The sequence below is a fragment of the Protopterus annectens genome, chromosome 9.part0 (genome assembly GCF_019279795.1).
Source record: "Protopterus annectens isolate FY-2018-M chromosome 9.part0, PAN1.0, whole genome shotgun sequence".
NCBI classification, from domain to species: domain Eukaryota; kingdom Metazoa; phylum Chordata; order Ceratodontiformes; family Protopteridae; genus Protopterus; species Protopterus annectens.
In genome coordinates, this window is record NC_056743.1 from 253959804 (window position 1) to 253982688 (window position 22885).

The following is a 22885-nucleotide window of genomic DNA, read 5'->3' on the forward strand; positions in this document are numbered from 1 at the left end:
GTAAAACCCAAGGGGGCTCCTGAGAAAGGTTTTCCAGTGTTGGATACCAAAACTGTTGAGGCCAATTTGGGGCCAGTAAAATTATCTTGGGCTTGTCCTGCTTGATCTTTAATAACACCCGTGGAAGAAGAGGTAGAGGCGGGAAGGCATACCCAGAGAGGTTTCTCCAACTGAATGATAGTGCATCCACTTTCCATGCTAGTTCATGGAATGTTCTTGTGCAAAACAATCTGTAGTTGATGGTCGAGATGGGATGCAAAAAGATCTATGTGCGGGCATCCCCAGGCTGCTGTAATCATCTTGAATATTTCGGTGTCTAGCATCCATTCGTGTGGGTCTGACAGGTTCCTGCTCAGACTGTCTGCCAGGATGTTTTGTTTCCCTGGTAGATACTGAGCTTGTAGGTCCATTTTGCAAGCTAGAGCTGTGTTACATAGATTCATGGCTAGTGTGCAAAGGGGGTAGGAGTGTGAACCCCCTTGCTTGTTTATGTACCACATAACTGTGGTGTTGTCTGTCCGTATCAGTAGTTGTCCTGGTTGTAGAAAATTCCTGAAGGCCAATAGAGCATTCTGAACAGCTAACATTTCCTTTAAATTGATATGCAGGTGCTTCTGATCCTTTGTCCAAAGGCCCTGCAGACATGTGCCCTGCAAATGGGCTCCCCATGCGTAATCTGAGGCGTCCATGGTTAGTATCTGGCTGGCTGGAGGCAGACTGAAGGCTTTCCCTTTGTTTTGAATACATGCCTTGGACCACCAAAGGAATTCTGAAAAAATTACATGGCGTTGCTTACTGCTTGGTGTGATGGATTTGAAGTGTTCTTAAGACACTCAGTCTTGCTGGCTGGATTCTGCTAAAATTCAAAGTCTGGTTATATTTGCATTCACAGTCTGTTGCATACAGAAACTTGCAGAATATACACTGATGAAAGAATATACTTTGCAGCATCAACTTTAGAGAGCAGTAACAAATAACTTTTTATAATAAACCAAACGGAACAACGTTGCAGCTTAAAAGTACTGTTCCAACTTTACTTCTCATATAGCACAGATGATGTGAGAGATATAACATTTACCTTAGGACAAATGAGTCCCTACCTTACCTCTAACATAAATGGATTTATACAGCTCTTTATATACAGTTTTAGTCCTCTTGATATTCTATTTTGGAGAATTGCTTATCCTGTAGAAACAATACTAAGCTTCCTTGTTTAACAATGTCTTGTAAGAGACCAGCTTTTCTGACAGTGTGAATATCCTGTAAGTGTCCTGTTGTTCATGCAAAAAAACATAATTTTGAGGAAACGCATTGTTCTGTATTCTATTTGGATATGTGTATAAAAACATCTGTTCTTGTGCCAATGCTGATAAGCATATCCTGTTTTCCATGCAGAAAAACATATTTTTGAGAAAACACATTGCCACAGTGTCAAACATATCCTGTTGTTTTAGGAAACATATTGTGTCCATCCTGTTATTTTAGGAAACATATTGGGTCCATTTTTATATGCAGAAAAACATGTCAGTGTTCTTTAAAAGCAGATTTTGCATTTTTGCTCTTGCATACATCCTGTTTTTAAGTCTGTAAGGGAAAAATGTCCATTCTTTAAAAGCAGATTTTGTATTTTTGCTCTTGCATACATCCTGTTTTTAAGTCTGTAAGGGAAAAATGTCCATTCAGCAGATTCCTTTTCCAAGCCATGGTCATTTAGTATGACTGCTGATCACATATTACTAAACTCTGTTTCTGCATTTAAGCAAGCCTTTTCTTTCAGCATATTTACAACATAATTAATTTCAGACTAATATTAATAAAATCTAACAAATTCTTTTTGAAGACAGGGCAGGACAGTGATCTGTGTGTCTAAACTGTGGCAATGCTGGGACCATACACTTTTTAGGTACCACTGTATTTTCCTCATATGCAGTCTTGCATATGGTACGAGAAGGATGCAGGAGGCCATGTAACCCAAAGCCTGCAGGAATTTCCTTGCAGATAGCCGAGTTAGAGACGCCAAGGTTTTGAAAGTTGAAGCCAGCTGTAATTGTTTTACGGATGTCAGAAAAGCCATCTGGGTTGTTGTGTTTAGAAGAGCGCCCAGAAAAGATATCTGTTGTGAGGGCATCAAATTTGACTTTTTTATGTTCACAGTGAATCCCAGGAACTTGAGAAGATTCTGAAGTAAGACATCCTTGCTGTTTGCTTGAATAAGACAGTCGTCCAGATAAGGGTAAATTTGAATTCCCTTGAGTCTGCAAAAAGCTACTACTGGTGCCAGGCATTTGGTGAAGACCCTGGGCGCAGTAGACAATCCAAAGGGCAGCGCAGAGAATTGATAGTGCCTCGATCCGGCCTTGAACCGGATGTATTTTCTGCGCTCCTGCCTGATGGGAATGTGTAAATAAGCCTCCTTTAAATCCAAAGTTACCATCCATGCATTTATGCTCAGCATTGGCAGAAGCTGCTGTAGAGTAAGCATCTTGAATTTTGGTATCTCGAGAAAAGTGTTCTAGACTGACAGATCCAGAATGGGTCTCCATAAATTTTGCTTTCTGGGGACTAGAAAGAGCCTTGAGTAAAAACCTTGTCCCATTTCTGAAAGTGGAACTAGTTCTATGGCCCTCATATCCAAGAGGGCTTCCACCTGGTTTAAGGCCTCTACCCATTGATGTTTTGTTAGGTCCGGCCATCCGCTTGGTCTTGGTAGGGTATGAAAATGGAATTTGTAACCTCTTGAAACCACATCCAGAACCCACTTGTCTTGGGTTATAGGAGTCCAATTTAGGTGGAAAAGAGAGAGTTTTCCTCCGAGAGGGGCTTCCAGGCAGGAAGTTCCTGCAGCCCAGTCATTGAGCCTGTTTTCTATGAGCTTGAGATCTGTCCTCTCCACCCCTAGGGGTGGAAGCAGTCCACTGTCTTGGTCTGTAGGAGGTCTGTGTTTGGGGCCTTCCTCGGGAGCATCTGTATCTACCCCTCTGAGGCCTGTCTGAGTTGGGAAAGGACCAATTTTTTGTAGGCCAATTCCTACTAAATCTGGGTGGCTGTACTTGTAAGAAATCCTTAACCGTTTGCATGGATTTTGCCTTGTCCTCCATCTTCTTAATCACCTCTTCAGCCTTAGATCCAAACAAAACAAAACAAGCTGAACAGGAGCATCCAGTAACTTAGCTTTTACTTGATCCTGCAAGTTCTGTTCCTTTAACCAAGCATGTCTTCTAATGACTGTGCCAGAGGCAGCAGCCCTACAAGAAGCCTCCAAGGCATCAAAACCACAGTGTAAACCATGCTTCCCTACTTGCTCAGTGGCATGCATTAAATCATGCAATTCCTTATTATCTGCACAAGTGGAAATGGAAGTTAGCTTTTGTTTCAAAACAGACAGTAGAAATTGCTGGTATTTCAGCATATGAAATTGACAGTTTAAAGCCCTAATAGATAAAAGTTGCATAAGTGTACACTTTTTTTGCCCCATCTTTCTAAAGCTCTGGAATCCTTCTCTGTGGGAATGGGGTTTTTAGCAGAAGCGGCCTTAACCCCCTTAGGGCCCTGAGAAAAGGTTTCAGGATCAGCAGTAGGATTCTTGTATAAAAACTGGTGGGAATCAGGAACCCTATAATATCTGTCTGGCTTAACAGGAGCTGGAGGAAAAGAGTCGGGAGTTAAGTTAGCCTCAGAAAAGGCATCATCCACAATATCCAAAATAGCAGGGATAGCCATGGGTCTATGTTGGGGAAAAAGGAGAAAATCCCTAAGTCTTTTCTTAGATTCTGAGTACTCCTGTCCTTCCCAGTGAAAATGTTCCCTCATTTCATGTAAAGTTTCCCCAAAGGAAAAATCCTCAGTGGGAGAAGCTGAAGGAATGGATTCCTCAGCATCAGAATCCTCATAAGGAGGGAAAGAATAATCCTGGTCAGAAGAAGACACTGAAGAAACAGAAGCCTGATCAGAGGAATCATAATGCAATTCCTGCCATGGCCTTTTATCTGGAGGGGGATGTGAACCCCTAATCATAGTAAGTAAGTCCTCCACCATCTTAAGTAACTGTTTCTGAGACTTGGGTGCCGGATCAGAAGAGGCCTGGGCTGTAGTCTTTGATTTGGAAGGAGCCTTTGGCTTTGCCTTTATCAGAAGCTGTGTAGGCCTGAAAACCCCCTCGGAAGCCGGTACCTGCACAGCGGCTCCGGACCCATCCGAAGGAGCATTGTCCGAAGGTCCTGCAACTGAAATATTCAAAGGCCTAGTTGGCTCCTCGTGGGAGTCCGTTTCGGCCATCGGTTCCGAAATGGCAGACGACAGGGGCTGCAAAAGCGCCTCACTGACGACGGCCAAACCTGAAGCTGGCTCTGCTTGTTCAACATCATCCGTTTTGGACCTCGGAGGCCTGTCTTTATCCTTGCGTCGTTTGTGAACTCCGGTAGTCGGAAGCGTGTCAGACGACATTTTGTAATTAAATCGCCTACCGAAGTAATGAAATGCAAAATCGTACCTTCGTTTAATCGTACGTTGATTAAACCTAGCACAAAACCGACAACTAGCTACGTCATGGTCAGGGCCTAAGCAAGGAATACAGTAAGAATGAAAATCCTTATGAGGTATTTGCTTCCCACATGAAATACAATTAACTTTTTCTGACATTGGACTGGAGCAAGAAAAAAGTTTCCCCAACGGGGTACTTAGCTTTGAAAAGGAGAAGAAAGTCTTCGGACTGAAGTGCGTAAGAAAAAATTGTCAGGAGTCAGCCGACTGGCACTTGCGAACTGCTTTCACCGCACGGCAAGAAAGACTGGAGAACATGGCGTCGGCTGCCAGTTTTGTACTCCTGGCGCACTGACATCAGGGAGCAAGGCTGAACAGCCGACGCCGGACTCAGACTTTGGGATTCTGTCCGACCGAGGACTGCCTGCCGGCAGGGGAGAACCCTACAGTGATGACTGCAACAGTGAAACACGATGAACATCATCATGGTCATTACACTGACAACCTCAAATTTATCTAAAGGGGTCCGTCTCAGAGTTCAATTTCTTTCATTAGAGCATTCATTTTGCAGATCTTGGATGAGAAATTATTCAGGGCAAATGGCCAAAAAGTACAGAAACAGCACTGCTTTGAAATGTACTGTAGCAAATGTGTTTCTGGTTGCTGATGGAATGCAACCCTCAATGTGCGATTCAGGCCCATCATTACAGGAACTTTTTACGTGCATTAAGGCACAAATATAGTTTGTTAAAAGACTGCTGGAAAGGTGGTATTTAAAGGACCTTCTGAAGTATGATCAGCTTACCTGAAATGTGAAACTAGATGCATCTTAACAGAAAGAAGGATAGACCAGATCTGTTGCATGTAGTGAACACATAGCTCATTCTCTGACACGTAAAGATTTGGTAAGAAGAAATTGGTATATACTTAACTCAGATTAGGACAACTGGTGTGTGAAATATACATTTTTAAAGGCTATGGGTTTATAGTAAATGCTGATGGGTTAATAATTTAGCATTTTTAAACATAAATTTTGTAATTAGTATATTATGTTGAAATATCTGAAAAATGATAAGGTTTGGTAAGTTTGTTGTATTATAGGAAAGTAGATTATATGAGCAGCAGATGCGACTAATACACAAATTGTCATTTAGGGAGATTAATTTACAGTACACTGGAAGATAATCAGAAATAAAGTCAGTCTACAGGAGCATTTGCAAGAAATCCATATTTTTTTTTCCACAGAGTTCAGTTTGCAACAATTAACCTCACAATCTGAGGTAAAGTGGGGCAGAATTTCTTAGCTTTGGAGGCATACCTTACACTTAGGCATAATACATTGGTGCCTGCGGGACTAAATGTAGTTAATAATGTTATTTAGTTTAACTTTCAGAGAATGTATTTTTAAAGCAGATGTTGAATCGTGATTCTTTGTTTCATTAGACTAAAAGGCTGTTCTTTTGTAGTCTAACCATCAGAAGGCATTCTACAAGGCTGCCGTTATCACTGTTGCCATAGATTCGTTATTTTATTTTTTATTTATTTTTTTTTTTTTATTACCTGACAGCATGCAAGGGCCTTATTCACAATCCCCCTGCCTTCTCTTTCAATTATGGCAGAAAGTACAGTTGTGTACACCTACCATAAATGTAGATGTTCGAGTGTCTTCACTGTTGCAGTCATAACTGTAGGGTGATCCTGCCGGCAGGCAGCCAGAGGTCGGCCAGAATTCCAAAGTCTGGGTCCGGCATTGGCTGTACCAGCAAGTACCCCGACGTCAGAACGCAGAGGTATAAAGCTGACAGCCGACGCCATCTTCTCCAGCCTTTCTTGCCCCAGATGTCAGAAGCCCCCAAAAAATAAACCAAAAGGTGTCTAAAAAGGAACACAAATACACCACAAAAGAAGTGGAAGAGAAAACAAGCAAAAATAAGAGGGGACTGGTGGGAGGGAAACACCAACTGCAACAGTGAAGACACTCGAACATCTACATTTATGGTAGGTGTACACAACTGTACTATGTTCTTCGTGTTTCACTGTTGCAATCATAACTGTAGGGTAGAATCCCAAAGCTGTGAATGAGGGAGGAGGTTATGCAGAAGAAGGGGCAGCTAGAAGACCCTGCAAAACAGCAGAGGCAAAGCCTGCCCTAGACTTAGAATACAAAGGGAGATTATAGTGCTTAGAAAAAGTATGCACTGAACTCCAAGTGGCAGCTTCCAAAATGTCCTTGGTAGGAACTCCTCTGAGAAAAGCTGCTGAAGTGGCAGCTGCTCTAGTAGAATGACTTCTAACAGTACCTGGAATCTGTTTCCCATAGTGAGAGTAACAAAACCTTATTCCATGAGCAATCCATTTGGAAATAGTTTGTTTAGAAATAGCCTTACCTAGAGAACTGGAAGCATAAGAGATGAGCAATTGATCAGATTTTCTGAAATCTTTAGTCTTGTCCAGGTAAAATCGTAGTTGCCTGTGTACGTCCAATGAATGCAAGATCATTTCCCCTTTATTTTGAGGATTTGGAAAGAAGGTAGGAAGGTGAATAGTCTGATTTAGAGCCACTTTAGAAATCACCTTAGGCATAAATGTAGGATTTGTCCTCAAGGAAACTCTGTCTTGGTGGAAGATAATGTATGGTTCCACAGCCATGAGAGCTTGCAACTCTGAAACCCTTCTGGCAGAAGTCAATGCCAATAAGATAGCTGTCTTCCAGGATAAGAACTTGATATCCGAAGCCGCAGCAGGCTCAAAAGGAGGCAAGGTAAGTTTCTCCAAAATATAATTAAGATCCCAAGCAGAAACAGGAGGAGTTCTGGGAGGTCTTAAATTCTGAGCTCCTCTCAAAAATTGTCTCACCAGCTGGTGAGAAAAAATGGGAGGATCAGTATTAAAATGAGCTGAGATAGCAGAAGCATGAATTTTGATGGAGGAAAAGGAAAGGCCTTTAAGCAGAAGGTCTGAGAGGTAAAGTAAAATGGAGGAAATATTAGGCAAAAGAGGATCAAAACCTCGATCCTGCATCCAAATACAAAATCTTTTCCATTTTGAAGCATAAGATTTTCTAGTGCTAGGCCGCCTAGCTTCTAAAAGAACATCCAAAACTTGTTTGGGAAGAGAAGGAATCAAAGGCCCTTGAAGAGCCAAGCTGCTAGGCAAAGAGTCTTGATTTGAGAGTGTTGCATCTGACCCTGATGCTGGGACAGAAGAGAAGGGGTCAGAGGAAGAATCCAAGGAGGTTCCAAGAATAGGTGTTTTAAAGTTGGATACCAAAACTGCCAAGGCCAATTTGGAGCTATCAAAATGATAGTCTTGGGTTTGTCCTGTTTTATTTTCAGTAACACCCGAGGCAGAAGAGGAAGAGGAGGGAAGGCATATCCCGAAAGATTCCTCCAGCTGAATGACAGGGCATCCACTTTCCAAGCTGTTATGCGGAAGGACCTGGTGCAAAAGAGAGGCAACTGATGATTGAGATGGGATGCAAACAGATCTGAGGACAACCCCAAACTGCAGTTATCCTGCTGAATAAGTTGGGTTCCAACATCCATTCATGAGGATCCAAAAGATTTCTGCTTAGGCTGTCTGCTAAGAGGTTCTGATTTCCTGGAATGAACTGAGCTTGAAGATGCAGATTCAGATTTAGAGCTGTGTCCCATAAATTCATGGCTAGTCTGCATAGGGGCTAAGAGTGAGAGCCCCCTTGCTTGTTTATGTACCACATGACTGTGGTATTGTCTGTACGAATCAGGAGAGGTCCTGGTTTCAAAAGAGCCTGGAATGCTAGAAGAGCATTTTGGACTGCCAACATTTCCTTCAAGTTGATGTGCCAGATAAGTTGTTTCTTTGTCCAAGAGCCCTGCTGGCCAATGTCTAGGAAATGAGCTCCCCAAGCATAATCCGAAGCGTCCGTGGTTATGATCTGAGAAGGTTGAGGCAGACGGAAGGGATTCCCTTCGTTCAAAGCACAAGCCCTGGACCACCAAAGGAGCTCCTTTTGGAGGCAGGGAATCAGTGGAATCATTGTGTCTAGACTGTGGTAATGCTGAGACCATACACTCTTTAGGTACCATTGAAGATTTCTCATATGAAGCCTTGCATTTGGAATCAACAGGATGCAAGAAGCCATGTAGCCCAAAGCCTGCAGGAATTTCCTTGCAGTGAGCTGAGGTAAAGTTGCCAAGGTTTTGAAAATTGAGGCCAGCTGTAATTGTTTTTCTAGAGTGAGGAAGGCCCTTTGCAAGCTTGTGTTTAGAAGAGCTCCCAAAAAAATCATTTGCTGAGAAGGGATCAAGTGTGACTTTTTTTGTGTTCACTGAAAATCCGAGTAGTAGGAGAAGACATTGAACAAAATCCAGATGTTGAAGCAAAAGGTCTTTGCTGTCTGCCTGAATAAGGCAGTCGTCCAGATAGGGGTAAATTTGAATCCCCTGGAGTCTGCAATAAGCTACTACTGGAGCCAGACACTTGGTAAAGACTCTGGGCGCAGTAGATAAACCAAAGGGCAGTACAGAGAATTGAAAGTGCCTTGAACCTGCCTTGAATCTGAGGTATTTTCTGCATTCCTGCCTGATGGGAATGTGTAAGTAGGCTTCCTTTAAGTCCAATGTCACCATCCAAGCATCCTGGGAGAGCATTGGAAGAAGTTGTTGTAGAGTAAGCATCTTGAATCTTGGAATTTCCAGAAAGGTGTTTAATACTGAAAGGTCCAGAATAGGTCTCCATGAGCTTTGTTTTCTTGGGACCAGAAATAGTCTTGAGTAAAAACCTTTTCCCATCTGTGAAAGAGGAACAGGTTCTATGGCTCTCATGGCCAAGAGCGTCTACTTGATTTAAGGCCTCTGACCATTGATGTTTTGGCAGATCCGGCCAACCAATAGACCTTGGCAGAGTGTGAAAGTGGAATTTGTAACCTCTTAAAATCACATCCAAAACCCATTTGTCTTGGGTAATATGAGTCCAATTTTGGTAGAAAAGAGAAAGTTTTCCTCCGAGAGGGGCTTCCAGGCAAAGAGGACCTGTAGCCCAACAGAGAGAGTCATTGGGTCTGCTTCCTTTGTGATCGAGATCTGTCTTCTCCCCTTCTAGGGGATGAAGCAGTCCATTGTCTGGACCTGTAAGAGGCCTGAGCCCGACCTCTAGAGCGTCTATATCTTCCCCTTTGAGGCCTGTCAGACGTGGGAAAGGACCAATTTTTGGAGGGCCAATTTCTAGTAAATCTAGGAGGCTGAACTTGTAAGAAATCTTTAACAGTCTGCATAGATTTCACCTTATCCTCCATCTTTTTAATAACCTCCTCAGCTTTAGATCCAAACAGAACATCATGCTGAACAGGGGCATCTCAATTTAGCCTTAACTAGCTCAGGCAAATTCTGCTCTCGAAGCCAAGCATGTCTCCTGATAACAGTACCAGAGGCTGCGGCCCTACAAGAAGCCTCCAAGGCATCAAAACCACAATGTAAACTATGTTTGCTAACTTGTTCAGTTGCATGCAATACATCTTGTAATTCCTTGTCCTCTGCACATGCAGGAAAGGTAGAAAGTTTTTGTTTTAGAACAGACAAAAGAAATTGCTGATACTTGAACATATGAAACTGGCAATTTAAAGCTCTAATAGAAAGAGTAGCAGAAGTATACACCTTTTTGCCCCATCTGTCCAAGGCACGAGAATCCTTTTCAGAGGGAATAGGATTTTTAACTGAAGCGGCCTTAGCAGCCTTGGAACCCTGAGAAATAGTTTCAGGATCTGCAGAAGGGTTCTTGAACAAAAACTGATGGGAGTCAGGGACTCTACAAAATCTATCCGGCTTAGAAGGAGCAGGCGGGTAAGAGTCAGGATTCAGGTTAGCTTCAGAGAAAGCATCATCCACAATATCAAGAACAGGAGGAATAGCCAAAGGTCTGTGTTGTGGGAGAAGGAGAAATTCCCTAAGTCTCTTCTTGGAAGCGGAATAATCCTGGCCTTCCCAATGAAAATGCTCTCTCATCTCATGCAAGGTTTCCCCAAAAGAAAAATCTTCAGGGGGAGAAGCAGAGGGAATAGAGTCCTCTGCATCAGAATCCTTATAAGGAGGAAAAGAGTAATCCTGTTCAGAGGAAGGGAAGAGACCGAAGACACAGAAGCCTGATCAGAGGAATCATAAGGAATATCCTGTCTAGGCCTTTTTTCAGGAGGGGGGTGAGAACCCCTAATCATAGTAAGCAAATCTTCAGCCATCCTTAATTGCTTTTGGGTCTTGGGAGCTGAATCCGAAGAAGCTTGAGAAGAAATCCTTGGCTTAACAGGAGTCTTTGACTTTGCCTTTGTCTTTGCAGTAATAGTGATATGAGAAGGCCTGAAAACCCCTTCAGAAGCCGGTACCTGCGCAGCGGTTCCGGACCCATCTGAAGGAACGATGTCCGAAGGTCCTGCAGCAGATAAAATACTGGGCCTAGTTGGCTCCCCATGGGAGTCCGTGTCGGCCATCGGTTCCGAAGTGGCTGACGACAGGGGCTGCAAAAGCGCCTCACTGATGACCGCTGAACCCGAAGCTGGCTCCAGCTGCATAGAATCCTGTTTGGACCTCGGAGGCCTATCCCTGTCCTTGCGCTTTTTGTGAATTCCGGTTGTCGGTAAAGTATCCGACGACATCCTGTAATTGAACCGTCTACCCAAATAATTCAAGGCCCAATAGTACCTACGCTTAATAGTACGAGAATTAAACCTGGCACAAAACCGACAGCAAGAAACGTCGTGGTCAGGGCCTAAGCAAGGAAGACAATAAGAGTGGAAATCTTTAGGAGGTATTTGTTTTCCACACGATATACAATTATTAACTTTTTCTGACATCGGAGGAGCAAGAAAAAAGTTTCCCCAACGGGGTACTTAGCTTGAGAAGAGAAGTCGTCGTCTTCGGACCGACGACAAGCAAAGCACGTTGTTCGGGAATCCGCCAACCAACAACTTGCAAGCTGCTTTCCACCGCACGGCAAGAAAGACTGGAGAAGATGGCGTCGGCTGTCAGCTTTATACCTCTGCGTTCTGACGTCGGGGTACTTGCTGGTACAGCCGACGCCGGACCCAGACTTTGGAATTCTGGCCGACCTCGGGCTGCCTGCTGGCAGGATCACCCTACAGTTATGACTGCAACAGTGAAACACGAAGAACATCAGACTCTTGGTAATTCAACATGTGTTTGGCAGTTTACAGATCTGAAGGTGAGAGCAGAAGTATAAACTTTTTCTCAAAGCAAGAAAACATCTTACTCTCCCTGTTACTTGGAAGTGAATTCTTGGTCAGAACACTATTACAGTTCACGCTGGTATCCAGGGATGCCAACAATGGACCAGCAAGAAGGTTTTTAAGTCATTACTTTCTGGAAATCTTTAAAAAGCATATAGGCTTCCTGACCAGGGGAAGTCTGGTTCCTAGAAATGCACTGGCAAAGGCATCCTCTGAGAAGTGAATGAATAGCAGTATTGTTAATGGTCTTCACTCTGGCAGGCCTGACAACTCTTCATCTTCCCCTCCAACGCACTCCTTCATCCTACTGAAGGTATCATCCCATGAGAAGTGGTCTGTGGAAAAGCAAAGGATTGGATGTCTTTGATGTTAAAGTCATCACTGGGAGAGGGAGATAGATGGGAGACATGCCAGCCCATCCACCTCAGAATTGGGGAAATCAAGAGTCCTGAGAGAAGAAAGGAAGCCTCCCCTTTTCTCTTTACTGAACTGGAACTTCCCCAGCTTCAAAGACTGTTCTGAATAAGTTTGCAGATTTTGTAGGAAATAAGACAAAGCCCAGAGCCAGATTCATCAAACCCTGAGATGGGTCTAGAAGGAGATAGATGGAGGACCCACCCAGCTCAAGCTATGACAAAATGTTATGTATCCTGAACTGGACAAACAAGACCTCAATTCTAGCAGTTAAAACTGTTTTGGAGACCTCAAGATAATGGTGAGCAGCTTAGCCTTCCACTTTGGTTCCCTACTAAGAAAAAGTAAGGGGAATACAGGCCTATCTCTATAAATGCAAAATATGTCAGAAACAGAGGTATACGAGGAGGAATCTGGACCAACCAAGGATGCAATCACTTCAACTAAGGAGAAAGTGTCATCGTCTTGGTGTGTGGATTCTTCCACAAGGGCGATACACAGGGCTTGATTAAAATAGGCACTATAGTAGGGTGTAAAGACAGCAACTCACTGAATCTAACACTCTTGGGCCTACAGAAGCCTTAGGACTCTAAACAAAGATTGTCAGGCTGCTGGTACATTTTCTATTGAGGGTACTACTTGGTTGCTATGTACTTTTTTGGTACGTCATCTAGGAAAGACCTGGCTAAAATCCATGCTGGTCTAGGACAGCATGTCCAGTTTTTTTTTTTTTTTTTTTTGAGGAGGCAGTGGAAAGTCTTGGACAGCAGCACAGTGGGCAGAATTGTTGCCTCACAGCAACAAATTCATTGATTTGAGTCTTGCTGGGATGCCTTCTGTGTGAAGCTTGCATGTTCTCCCTGTGCTCATGTGGGTTTTCTCCTTGTGTTCCTATTTCTTCACACATTCTAAAAACATGCAGTAGGTGGAATGGATACATTAAATTTGCCACAGGTGTGAATGTGTAAGTGTTTGTGTGTGGTATGGAACAACCATCGCAGCAGAGCTAATTGCCTGGGAGAGTGAACACTAGCTCTGGACAATTGTCACTGTTGATATGGCACTCCAACACCATGCAGAAAAATGAGTTGTTAATGGATGGAGTCTTCAAGAGACTAAGCTCCCCACTTTATGGTCTTATTATACAGGGTGTAGTGGGAACAAGAGGCAATATCATAACCAAGCTCCTGACAAAATATGTGATGCACATGAAAACCCTTGTGTGGAATTTGTTTTCCCACAGTTATGCAATTATATTTCTCAGCAATTACTGACATCTAGAGCTCCTGATGTCCTCAAAATACTAAATTATATGTTGAAAAAAATAAAAAAATACAAGTTTTTTCCGCAGTGGGTTAATTACCTGCCTTCTCTGGAAGCAGACTGAACGGAAAGACAGATGCACAGAGATCTACACCAATGTGTTCATAAACTGCAACAAGAACTAAATATGATGCAGGAAGATGTCTCTTTTACACCACAGATGCGTTAATGCTCAGGTGGGAGAATAAATGTCTAGTTAAGGATGAAGACGTGTTAAGTTATGAAAGTAAGGCTAGACGTCTGGTCTTACGCAGCAGAAGTCCCAAATGTGAAGACTAATGCAAGAGACACCTACGCTGAAAATCACAAATTCTGTTCCTTATGAAACAGACCTGTACCAGCTGGCTACAACCCTCATGGCCAATAACTCACTCTCCTGTTACTCCCTTCTCTACCTTTGAGCTTGAATTCTTTCAGTCTACTCTTGACAGATTCAGGCCCCAATCAGTATAACCGTCATACAATCCTTGCACCTTTACTCTCTCCCTCTAAGTGTCTTACCGTAGTCACCTGGTGTAATTAGAGACTGACATATCATATCATATTCATTCAGCAGCATCTTCCTCAGTCAGACCTGCTACATTAACCAAGTTAGTCTCCAAAGCAGCTTCTCTTTCTTTTAATTTAAGTGCACTGTTATTTTCAGAAAATCAAACATGTCGCACAAAATTGTGAGAAAGAACAATCAGGCTGGAGGCAAACTAAGTAACGGACAGTGTTCAATAAGTGATACAGAAGAAAGAAAGTGAGGAACAGATGCAACAAAGACATGAAACATTCTACTTGTTCTTTCATGGTGTGAAATCCAACAATCTTGATGGAGAATGCAGATAAAATGGGTAGGATGACAGAATACTTATGAAAAAAGTACAACAACCTAAAGATGAAGTATGAAGGAGAAAATCACAGTAATGTACAGCAATTATGCAGTCTAATACAATAACTAAAAGTTGCTATACAAACACTGTTGCTTTTCAGAAAGGTTATGTTCTCCAGACAGAAAAAAAAATCACAAACATGGAAACTGCAAAAAAAAAAAAGCCAAGGTCCAAACAAAGCACCAGTAGGGAAGCTTGGAATAGCATTTTGCTTGCAATAATGTCCTCTGAAAAAAAGAAAGAGACACGAGAACAAATTCATCACCATCAAAACAAGATCTGGAGAAAAAAGCAAGAGATGTAAAATCAAGAAGAGCTGCTGAAAAGTTTGTGGCAAAACTACATACCAGCAACTGGGCATTACTGACAACAGCACAATTACCACAGTAAAAAAAATCCTGATGCACTATGTCTTTGGATAGGAAGAGCGTCACTTTTACACTTACATAGTACCATAGAAATCTGCGACAGCCCTACAAAATCTAAGAAATCCTATTGACGATCAGTCTTTCTGTCCTAACATTTTTTGTTAGCTCAACTCTTCTACTCATTTAAACACTGTAGAGAAACAGCAACAGTAACACTTCTCTTACAATAAATACAAAACATATACAGTGGATATAAAAAGTATAAACACCCTTGTTAAAATGCCAGGTTTTTGTGATGTAAATGAGGCCACAATAAATAATTTCAAAACTTTTCCCACCTTTAATGTGACCTATAACCTGTATAATTAAATTGAAAAACAAACTAATCTGTTGGGGGAAAAAATATACAAAAATAAAAAACATACAATAAGCTGGTTGCATAAGTGTACACACCCTTAAACTAATATTTTGTTGAAGCACCTTTTGATTTAATTATAACATTCAGCCTTTCTTTGGTAGGAGTTCATCAGCATGGCACATCTGGACTTGACAATATTTGCCCACTCTTCCTTGCAAAAGCGCTCCAAATCTGTCATATTGCGAGGGCTTCTCTTATGCACAGCCCTCTTCAGGTCACCTCACAGATTTTCTATTGGATTTAGGTCTGGGCTCTAGCTGGGCCATTCCAAAACTTAAATTTTCTTCTGGTGAAGCAATTCTTTGGTTGATTTGGAAGTATGCCTGGAGTCACTGTCTTGTTGAAAGGTGAAATTCCCCTTGATCTTCAGCTTTCTAGCAGACACCTGAAGGTTTTAGACCAAAAGTGACTGGTAATTGGTACTGTTCACAATTCCCTCCACCTTGAATAAAGCCCCAGTTCCAGCTGAAGAAAAGCAACCCCAAAGCAGGATACTGCCACCGCCACGCTTCACTGTGGGGATGGTGTTCGTTTGGTGATGAGAAGTGTTTTTGTGCCAAACGTATCTTTTGGAATTGTGGCCAAAAAGTTGAACCTTGGTCTCATCAGACCATAACACATTTTCCCACATGCTTTTGGGAGACTATGTATTGTTATGCAAATTTTAGACAGGCCTGGACTTTTTTCTATGCAAGAAAAGGCTTCAGTCTTACAGCCCTATCCTATAGTCCAGACATGTGGAGAATACGGGAGATTGTTGTCACATGTAGTACACAACCAGTACTTGCAAGAAATTCCTGCAGCTCCTTCAGTGTTGCTGTAGGTCTCTTGGTAGCCACACAGACCATTATTCACCCGATCTTTTCATCAATTTTGGAGAGATGTCCAGTTCTTTGCAAAGTCACTGTTGTCCCATAGTTTCTCCACTTTTTGATGACCATCTTCACTGTGTTCCATGGTATATCCAATGCTGTGGAAATTTTTTTGTACCCTTCTCCTGATGGATACCTTTCAACAATGAGATCCCTTTGATGCTTTGTAAGCTCTCTCTAAACCATGGCTTTTGCTGTAGCAGGCAACTAAGTAAATGTCAGGAAAATCCTGTTAGGACAGCTTATTTGGGATTAATCAGAGTCTCTAATTGATGGCAGGTGTGTACCCAAGAAGACTGAATGTTGTAATTAAATCAAAAGGTGCTTCAACAAAGTATTAGTTTAAAGGTGTGCACACTTATGCAACGAGCTTATTATACATTTTTTATTTTTTTATATTTTTTCCCCTAACAGATTTGTTCGTTTTTCAACTGAATTGTACAGGTCATAGGTCACATTAAAGGTAGGAAATGTTTTGAAATGACTTATTGTGGTCTAATTTTTTTATATCACAAAAACCTGGCATTTTAACAAGGGTGTGTAAACTTTTTATATCCAATGTAAGAGTTATGTCAGGACAGAAGGTATCTACTGCCTTTTGTTTTCCAGTGCAATAAACTTTGAATGAATGATAATAAAAAAAGCTAAACAGTTTCATTTAATTAAAAGTAATCTAACATGGCAAAAGCCATATTCGATCAATGGAATTCTGAACAGAATAAGGAATACTAATTCTTTTGACAGATTACTGCCTTAGTTATGTTTTTCATCTTACACAACAGACTATTTATCGACAAAACTGTTTCAAAAGGTTTTCTGTCTCCGTTAAAGTGAAAGTGCCTACAAACTTTAAATAAAAAAATAAAATCAGCTTACTGTCCTGGAAAATTCAATAGAGTTATGTCACTTATTTGTTGGTAGCATTGCACATTTAAAGTTACCTTTGTTTTTAAAGCTCTTTTTCAAGAAGATTTGTAAGAAGCACTGCTCACTTAACTTTACATACATGTTTATTTTCAAAATCTTTCTCCAGTTGTTTAAAATACCATAATCATTGCTTGAAGAAGATTTATATGCAGCTGCTAGGGCTTTCTTACAAAAGTGCTTATTATATCAAAAAAAAAAAATGTGGTAAAAAGCCAATTTTACATGACCACCTCTGATTCCTAATCATACAATAAAGCCCGTATATGTCCAAGTAACAGGTTTGAACAAAATGCAGAGGTCTGTAGCACTGTGAACTGGTGTGAAATATCACAGCTCTAAAGACACTGATATACATGCAAAACTTATGTCACTGCAGAAAATAAAGACCAAAGACCCATTTAAAAAATACAGTTGTGTACACTTAAATGTAGATGTTAGTGTGTATTCACTGTTGCAGTCATCACATTTGTGTTATCTGCTTGCAGTAGCCCTCAGTCAGCCTGATTATCAAAGTCTTGGGTCCTGCTTCGGTTGCGGTCTCATCTTCCATGACGTCAGGTAGTCAGGGGTATAAAGTATGCAGCCGATGCCATTACATCAGTTTTTCTTGCCCCAGATGTCAGGTGCCCCTCTAATGGGAAGAAATTAAAGATATATATATATATATATATATATATATATATATATATATATATATATATCCACAGACACACACACACACACACACACACACACACACACACACACACACACACACACACACACACACACACAAAATGTTATACCTCCAACAAAAAAGCAAACACACCAAAAAGCTTTTAAGCATAGTAAAGGAAAGTAGAGGTATAGCCAAAAGTTGTCAGGGGGCTGGAGGGAGGGTAACCAGGACTGCAACATGAATACACTCGAACATCTACATTTACGGTAAGTGTACACAATTGTACTATGTTCTTTGTGTTTCACTGTTGCAGTTATCACATTTGGGTAGATTCCCAAAGCTAAGGATGGGAGGTGGAATTTAGATAGCATTAGGACCAGCTATAAGACCCTGCAAGACTGCAGTGGCAAAGCCAGCTCTGGATTTAGAGAAAATTGGCAGATGGCAATGCTTGGTAAAAGTATGTACAGAACTCCAGGTAGCAGCTTCTAGGATGTCCCTGGAAGGGACACCTCTGAGAAAGGGTGTAGAGGTAGATGCAGCCCTGGTTGAACGGGGTCTAATCCCCTGTGGGATAGGTTTTCCATGGTGCTTATAGCATAAATGAATGCAATGGCTTATCCATTTAGAAATGGTTTGCTTTGAAATAGCCTTCCTCTCTGCCCCTGCAACAAATGCCAGGTTTAGTCCTGTCCAAGTAAAATCTAAGTTGTCTGTGCACATCTAGCGAGTGCAGTATCCGTTCCCCTTTGTTCTGTGGATTAGAAAATAAGGTTAGCAAATGAATGGGCTGATTAAGTGCCACACTGGATATCACCTTGGGCATGAAAGAGGGACTGGTCCTGAGGGACACCCTGTCCGCATGAAAGATGATGAAAGGCTCCACTGTCATAAGGGCCTGTGATTCAGATACCCTTCTTGCTGAAGTGATTGCTAAAAGAAAAGCTGTTTTCCAAGAAAGGAATTTTAACTCTGCAGTTGCAACTGGCTCAAAAGGAGTAAGAGTGAGTTTTTTCCAATATAAAATTAAGGTCCCAGGCTGGAGTTGGGGCTCTCCTGGGTGGTCTTAAGTTTTTGGCCCCTCTGAGGAACTGCTTGAGCAGTGGGTGAGAAAAGAGGGGTGGTTCTGTGTTGTAATGAGCTGAAATGGCTAAGGCGTGAATTTTGATGGAGAAAAAGGAAAGGCCCTTGTGAAGCATCTCAGTTAAGTATTGAAGAATCAGAGGTAAATTGGGCGCTGCTGTGGCCATCCCTTGAGTTTGGTTCCAGGCACAGAATCTTTTCCATTTTTCAGCATAAAGATTTTCTATTACTAGGCCTCCTTGCTTCCAAAATGACATCCAACACTTGTTTACTGAAAGACGGTAACGGAGAGATTAGGTAATTAGCCAGGCTGCCAGGTTCAGGGTTTGAAGATGGGGGTGCAGAATCTTGCTGTCCTGCTAAGACAGCAGGGTAGGGGTCTGAGGTAGGTCCATAGGGCCAGCTGTGACACACTGCGCAAGAGGGAGTACCAGTGTTGACATGGCCAGTCTGGTGCAATCAGTATCATCCTTGGTTTGTCCTGCTTGATCTTTAGTAGTACTTTGGAGAGGAGAGACAGAGGAGGAAAGGCATAAACTGATAGATTTTTCCAGCTGAAGGACAGAGCATCCGCTTTCCAAGCTTGTTTGTCGGGAGTTCTATTGCAGAATTTGTCCAATCGGTAGTTCTGGGGGAGGTAAACAGATCTATATCTGGGAACCCCCATTTGTTGATCAACATGTTGAAAATCTTTGGTTCCAATTTCCACTCGTGTGGGTCCATGAGATTTCTGCTTAGTTAGTCTGCCAGTGTATTTAGTTTTCCTGGCAGGAATTGAGCCTGTAGATGAACTTGGTAGCTCAAGGCTGTGTTGCACAGAGCCATGGCTAGTCTGCAGAGGGGGTAAGAATGGGTACCTCCCTGCTTGTTTATGTACCACATAACAGTGGTGTTGTCTGTCTTTACCATTACTTGTCCTGGAAGAATGTGGTCCTTGAAGGCTGTCAGAGCATTCTGTACAGCTAACATTTCTTTTTGATTGATATGCAGGTGCATTTCACTTTGGTTCCATTTGCTATGAATGCATTTCCCTGCCAGGTGAGTCCCCTATGCATAGCCTGATGTATCTGTTAGAGTTTGGGCGGCAGAGTGAATGGTAGTCCCTTGTTTTGGTGGCAGGCTTCTGCCCACCAAAGGAATTCTAACTGTAGGCAAAGTATGATAGGAAACATTGCTTCTAGATCCTGAGAATGTTGACATCATAGGCTTTTTACATACCATTGTAGTTTCCTCATATGCAGTCTTGCATATGGAATTAGTAGAAGGCACAAGGCCATGAACCCCAAGGCTTGCAGTTTTCGCCTTGCAGATAGCAGGGTTTTTGTGGCCACTAGTTTGAAGTAAGTTGTCAAAGAATTTGTTTCTCTGGCATGAGAAAAGCCATCTAGGAAGTTGTGTTCAAGCTTGCTCCCAGGGATATAATTTGTTGACAGGGTACCAGCTGTGATTTCTTTTATGGTGTACCCCAGGCAAGTTAACACCTTGTATACAAATGACACCTTGTGTACAAATGACAGACGATTCAGAAGTATGTCCTGGATTTCTGCCTGAATTAGACAATCGTCCAGGTATGGGTAATTTGAATATTTCTTTGCCTGCAAAATGCAATGACTGGAGCTAGGCACTTTGTGAATGCCCTGGGTGCAGTAGATAAGCCAAAGGGCAGTGCAGAGAACTGATACTGCATGCAGCCTGCATTGAAGCGTAGGTATTTTCTGCAAGATTCCCTGATTGGGATGTGCAGGTAGGCTTCCTTTAAATCCAGTGTTGCCAACCAGGCATCTTTGCCCATCATGGGAAGCAACTAGTGAAGAGTTGGCATCTGGAATTTTGGAATCACCAAAAAGGTGTTTAGGATAGACAGTTCCAAGATAGGAAGCCATGAGTTGTCTTTTCTGGATACCAGGAAAAGATTTGAGGAGAAACCTTGTCCCTTTTCCTCTTCTGGTACAGTCTGAATATCCTTTAATCTTAAGAGACAGAGTACTTGATTTTCAGCCTCTGCCCACTGATTTGGGGGTAGATCTGGCCAACCGTTTGGGATGGTAACCTGTGGAAGTGATATCTGTATGCTTGGGAAACTATGTTTAAAACCCCATTTGTCCTGGGTAATGAGTTCCCAGTTTTTTGCTTGCAGAGCAATCTTTCCCCCTAAAGGAACAGTCATTTGAGAAGTGCTTGGAAGTTTTAAAGTTAAGTCATTGAGACAGCTTACCATACAGGGGGTCTTACTACTCCCCGATTTGGAAGTGGGAGCCCCCCACTGCTTAGTCCTGTGCGTACCCTGGGACTGAAGCCTGGGTGTTCTGCTGGTTCTGGGTTTGAACCAAGAAGGCCTGGAAGAGGTAGGAAAGGACCAATTGTTTGAGGGCCAATGCCTACTAAATTTAGGAGGCTGCAACTGTAAGAAATCTTAAACAGTTTGCATAGATTTAGCTTTTTCCTCCATCTTTCCAAGAACTTCTTCTTTGTCACCAAACAGGTGGTCCCGATTTAAGGGAGCATCCAGCAATTTAGTTTTAACATGATCTGGCAAAGATTGCTCCTTAAGCCAAGCATGCCTTCTAAGTACAGACCCGGTGACAGCAGCCCTGCAAGATGCCTCTAGTGAATAAAGACCACATTGCAAAGCAAGTTTTCCAACCTGTTCAGCAGAATGCATTAATTCATGTAAATCCTTACTTTTAGCACAATCAGGAATCAACATAATTTTCTATTTAAGCAATCCAATAATATGCTGCTGATACTTTAACATAGGAAAATGGCAATTTAAGGGCCTGATGGCCAAGGTTGCAGAGGGTTATACGTTTTTACCCCATCTATCCAGGGCCATAGAATCTCTATCAGAGGGGGAAGGATTTCTGGCAGTAGTAACCTTAATGCCCTTGGGTCCTTGTGAAATGGTCTCGGGATCTGCAACAGGATTTTTAAAAAGGAACTTGTGAGAATCAGGAACCCTGTAATATCTATCAGGCTTTTTGGGAGCAGGAGGTAAAGAGTCAAGGGCCAAGCTAGATACTGAAAAAGCATCGTGAACAATGTCCAGCACAGGAGGGATAGCTAAACACCTGTGTTGGGGCAGGAGTAAGAAATCTGTAAGCATCTTTTTAGAATCAGAGTAATCCTGGCTTTCCCACTGAAAATGTTCCCTAAGAGTATGCAAGGTTTCACCAAAAGAAAAATTCTCTGGGGGAGAAGCACAGGGAATGGAGTCCTCTGCATCAGAATCCTTATAGGTAGGTAAGGGTAAATCCTGGTCATCAGAGGAGACAGAAATTTCAAAATCCTGGTCAGAAGTATAAGCAAATTCAGTCCTAGGTCTCAGACGGGGAAGGTTGGCTTCCCCTGATTAAAGTAATACGGTCTTCAGCCATTCTTATTTGTTTTTTAGGCATAGAGGCCTGACCATGCGGTATGGGCATTGGTTTACTACGCATGGTTCGAGTTTAAGGCCTAGAAGAAGAGGATGGCATCAGTTTAATATGAAAGTCAGTAGGCCTGAATACACTCTCAGAAGCCGGTGCCTGCACAGCAGCTCCGGACCCATCCAAGGTAGAGACATAAGCAGGTTCCGCAGTTGAAGCATCTCGCAGCATGCCGGACTCCGAATGGGTCTCAGTAGAGGCCTGCGAATCTGAAGTAGCGGGTATCAGAGGCTGCGAAAACACCTCACTGAGTACTGGCGAACTGGTGACTAGCTTAGAAGCATCATCGGCAGCTTTGGACCTAGGTGACCTGTCTGTCTTTATCTTAGCGTTTTTTCGGAAAGTCGGTAATCGGGTGGTTTACCGAGGACATATCTGGATAATTGAACAGAGTACCAAAGTATTTAGAAGCGAAAATGTACGGACGATGAATAGTTTGTGGTTTAAATAAGGCACAAAACCGACAGCGAGGGACATCGTGGTCAGGGCCTAGGCAAGAAATACAGTAAGAATGAAAATCTTTATGAGGTGTTTGCTTTCCACAAGAAATACAATTATTGACTTTTACTGACATCAGTTTAGAGCAAGAAAAAGTTTCCCCAACGGGGTACTTAGCTTTAATTGAAGACTTTGGTTCTGAAACTCGAAAACTAAAATTTCAGGAGTCGGCCAACTGGCGCTTGTGAACTGCTTCTGCTTCAGGCACTACACGGCAAGAAAGACAGATGTAATGGCGTTGGCTGCATGCTTTATACCCCTGACTACCTGACATAATGGAAGATAAAACAACAAACGGCGCAAGACCCACGACTTTGATAATCAGT

The 22885-nt window shown here is 42.3% G+C and overlaps 1 protein-coding gene across 2 annotated transcripts in view; it reads right to left on the bottom strand.

Annotated features, from left to right (window-relative positions):
• FBXO3 (F-box protein 3) overlaps positions 1 to 22885 on the bottom strand; it is a 226784-nt gene that overhangs the window by 44529 nt on the left and 159370 nt on the right. The gene's annotated exons all lie outside the window — the stretch shown is intronic.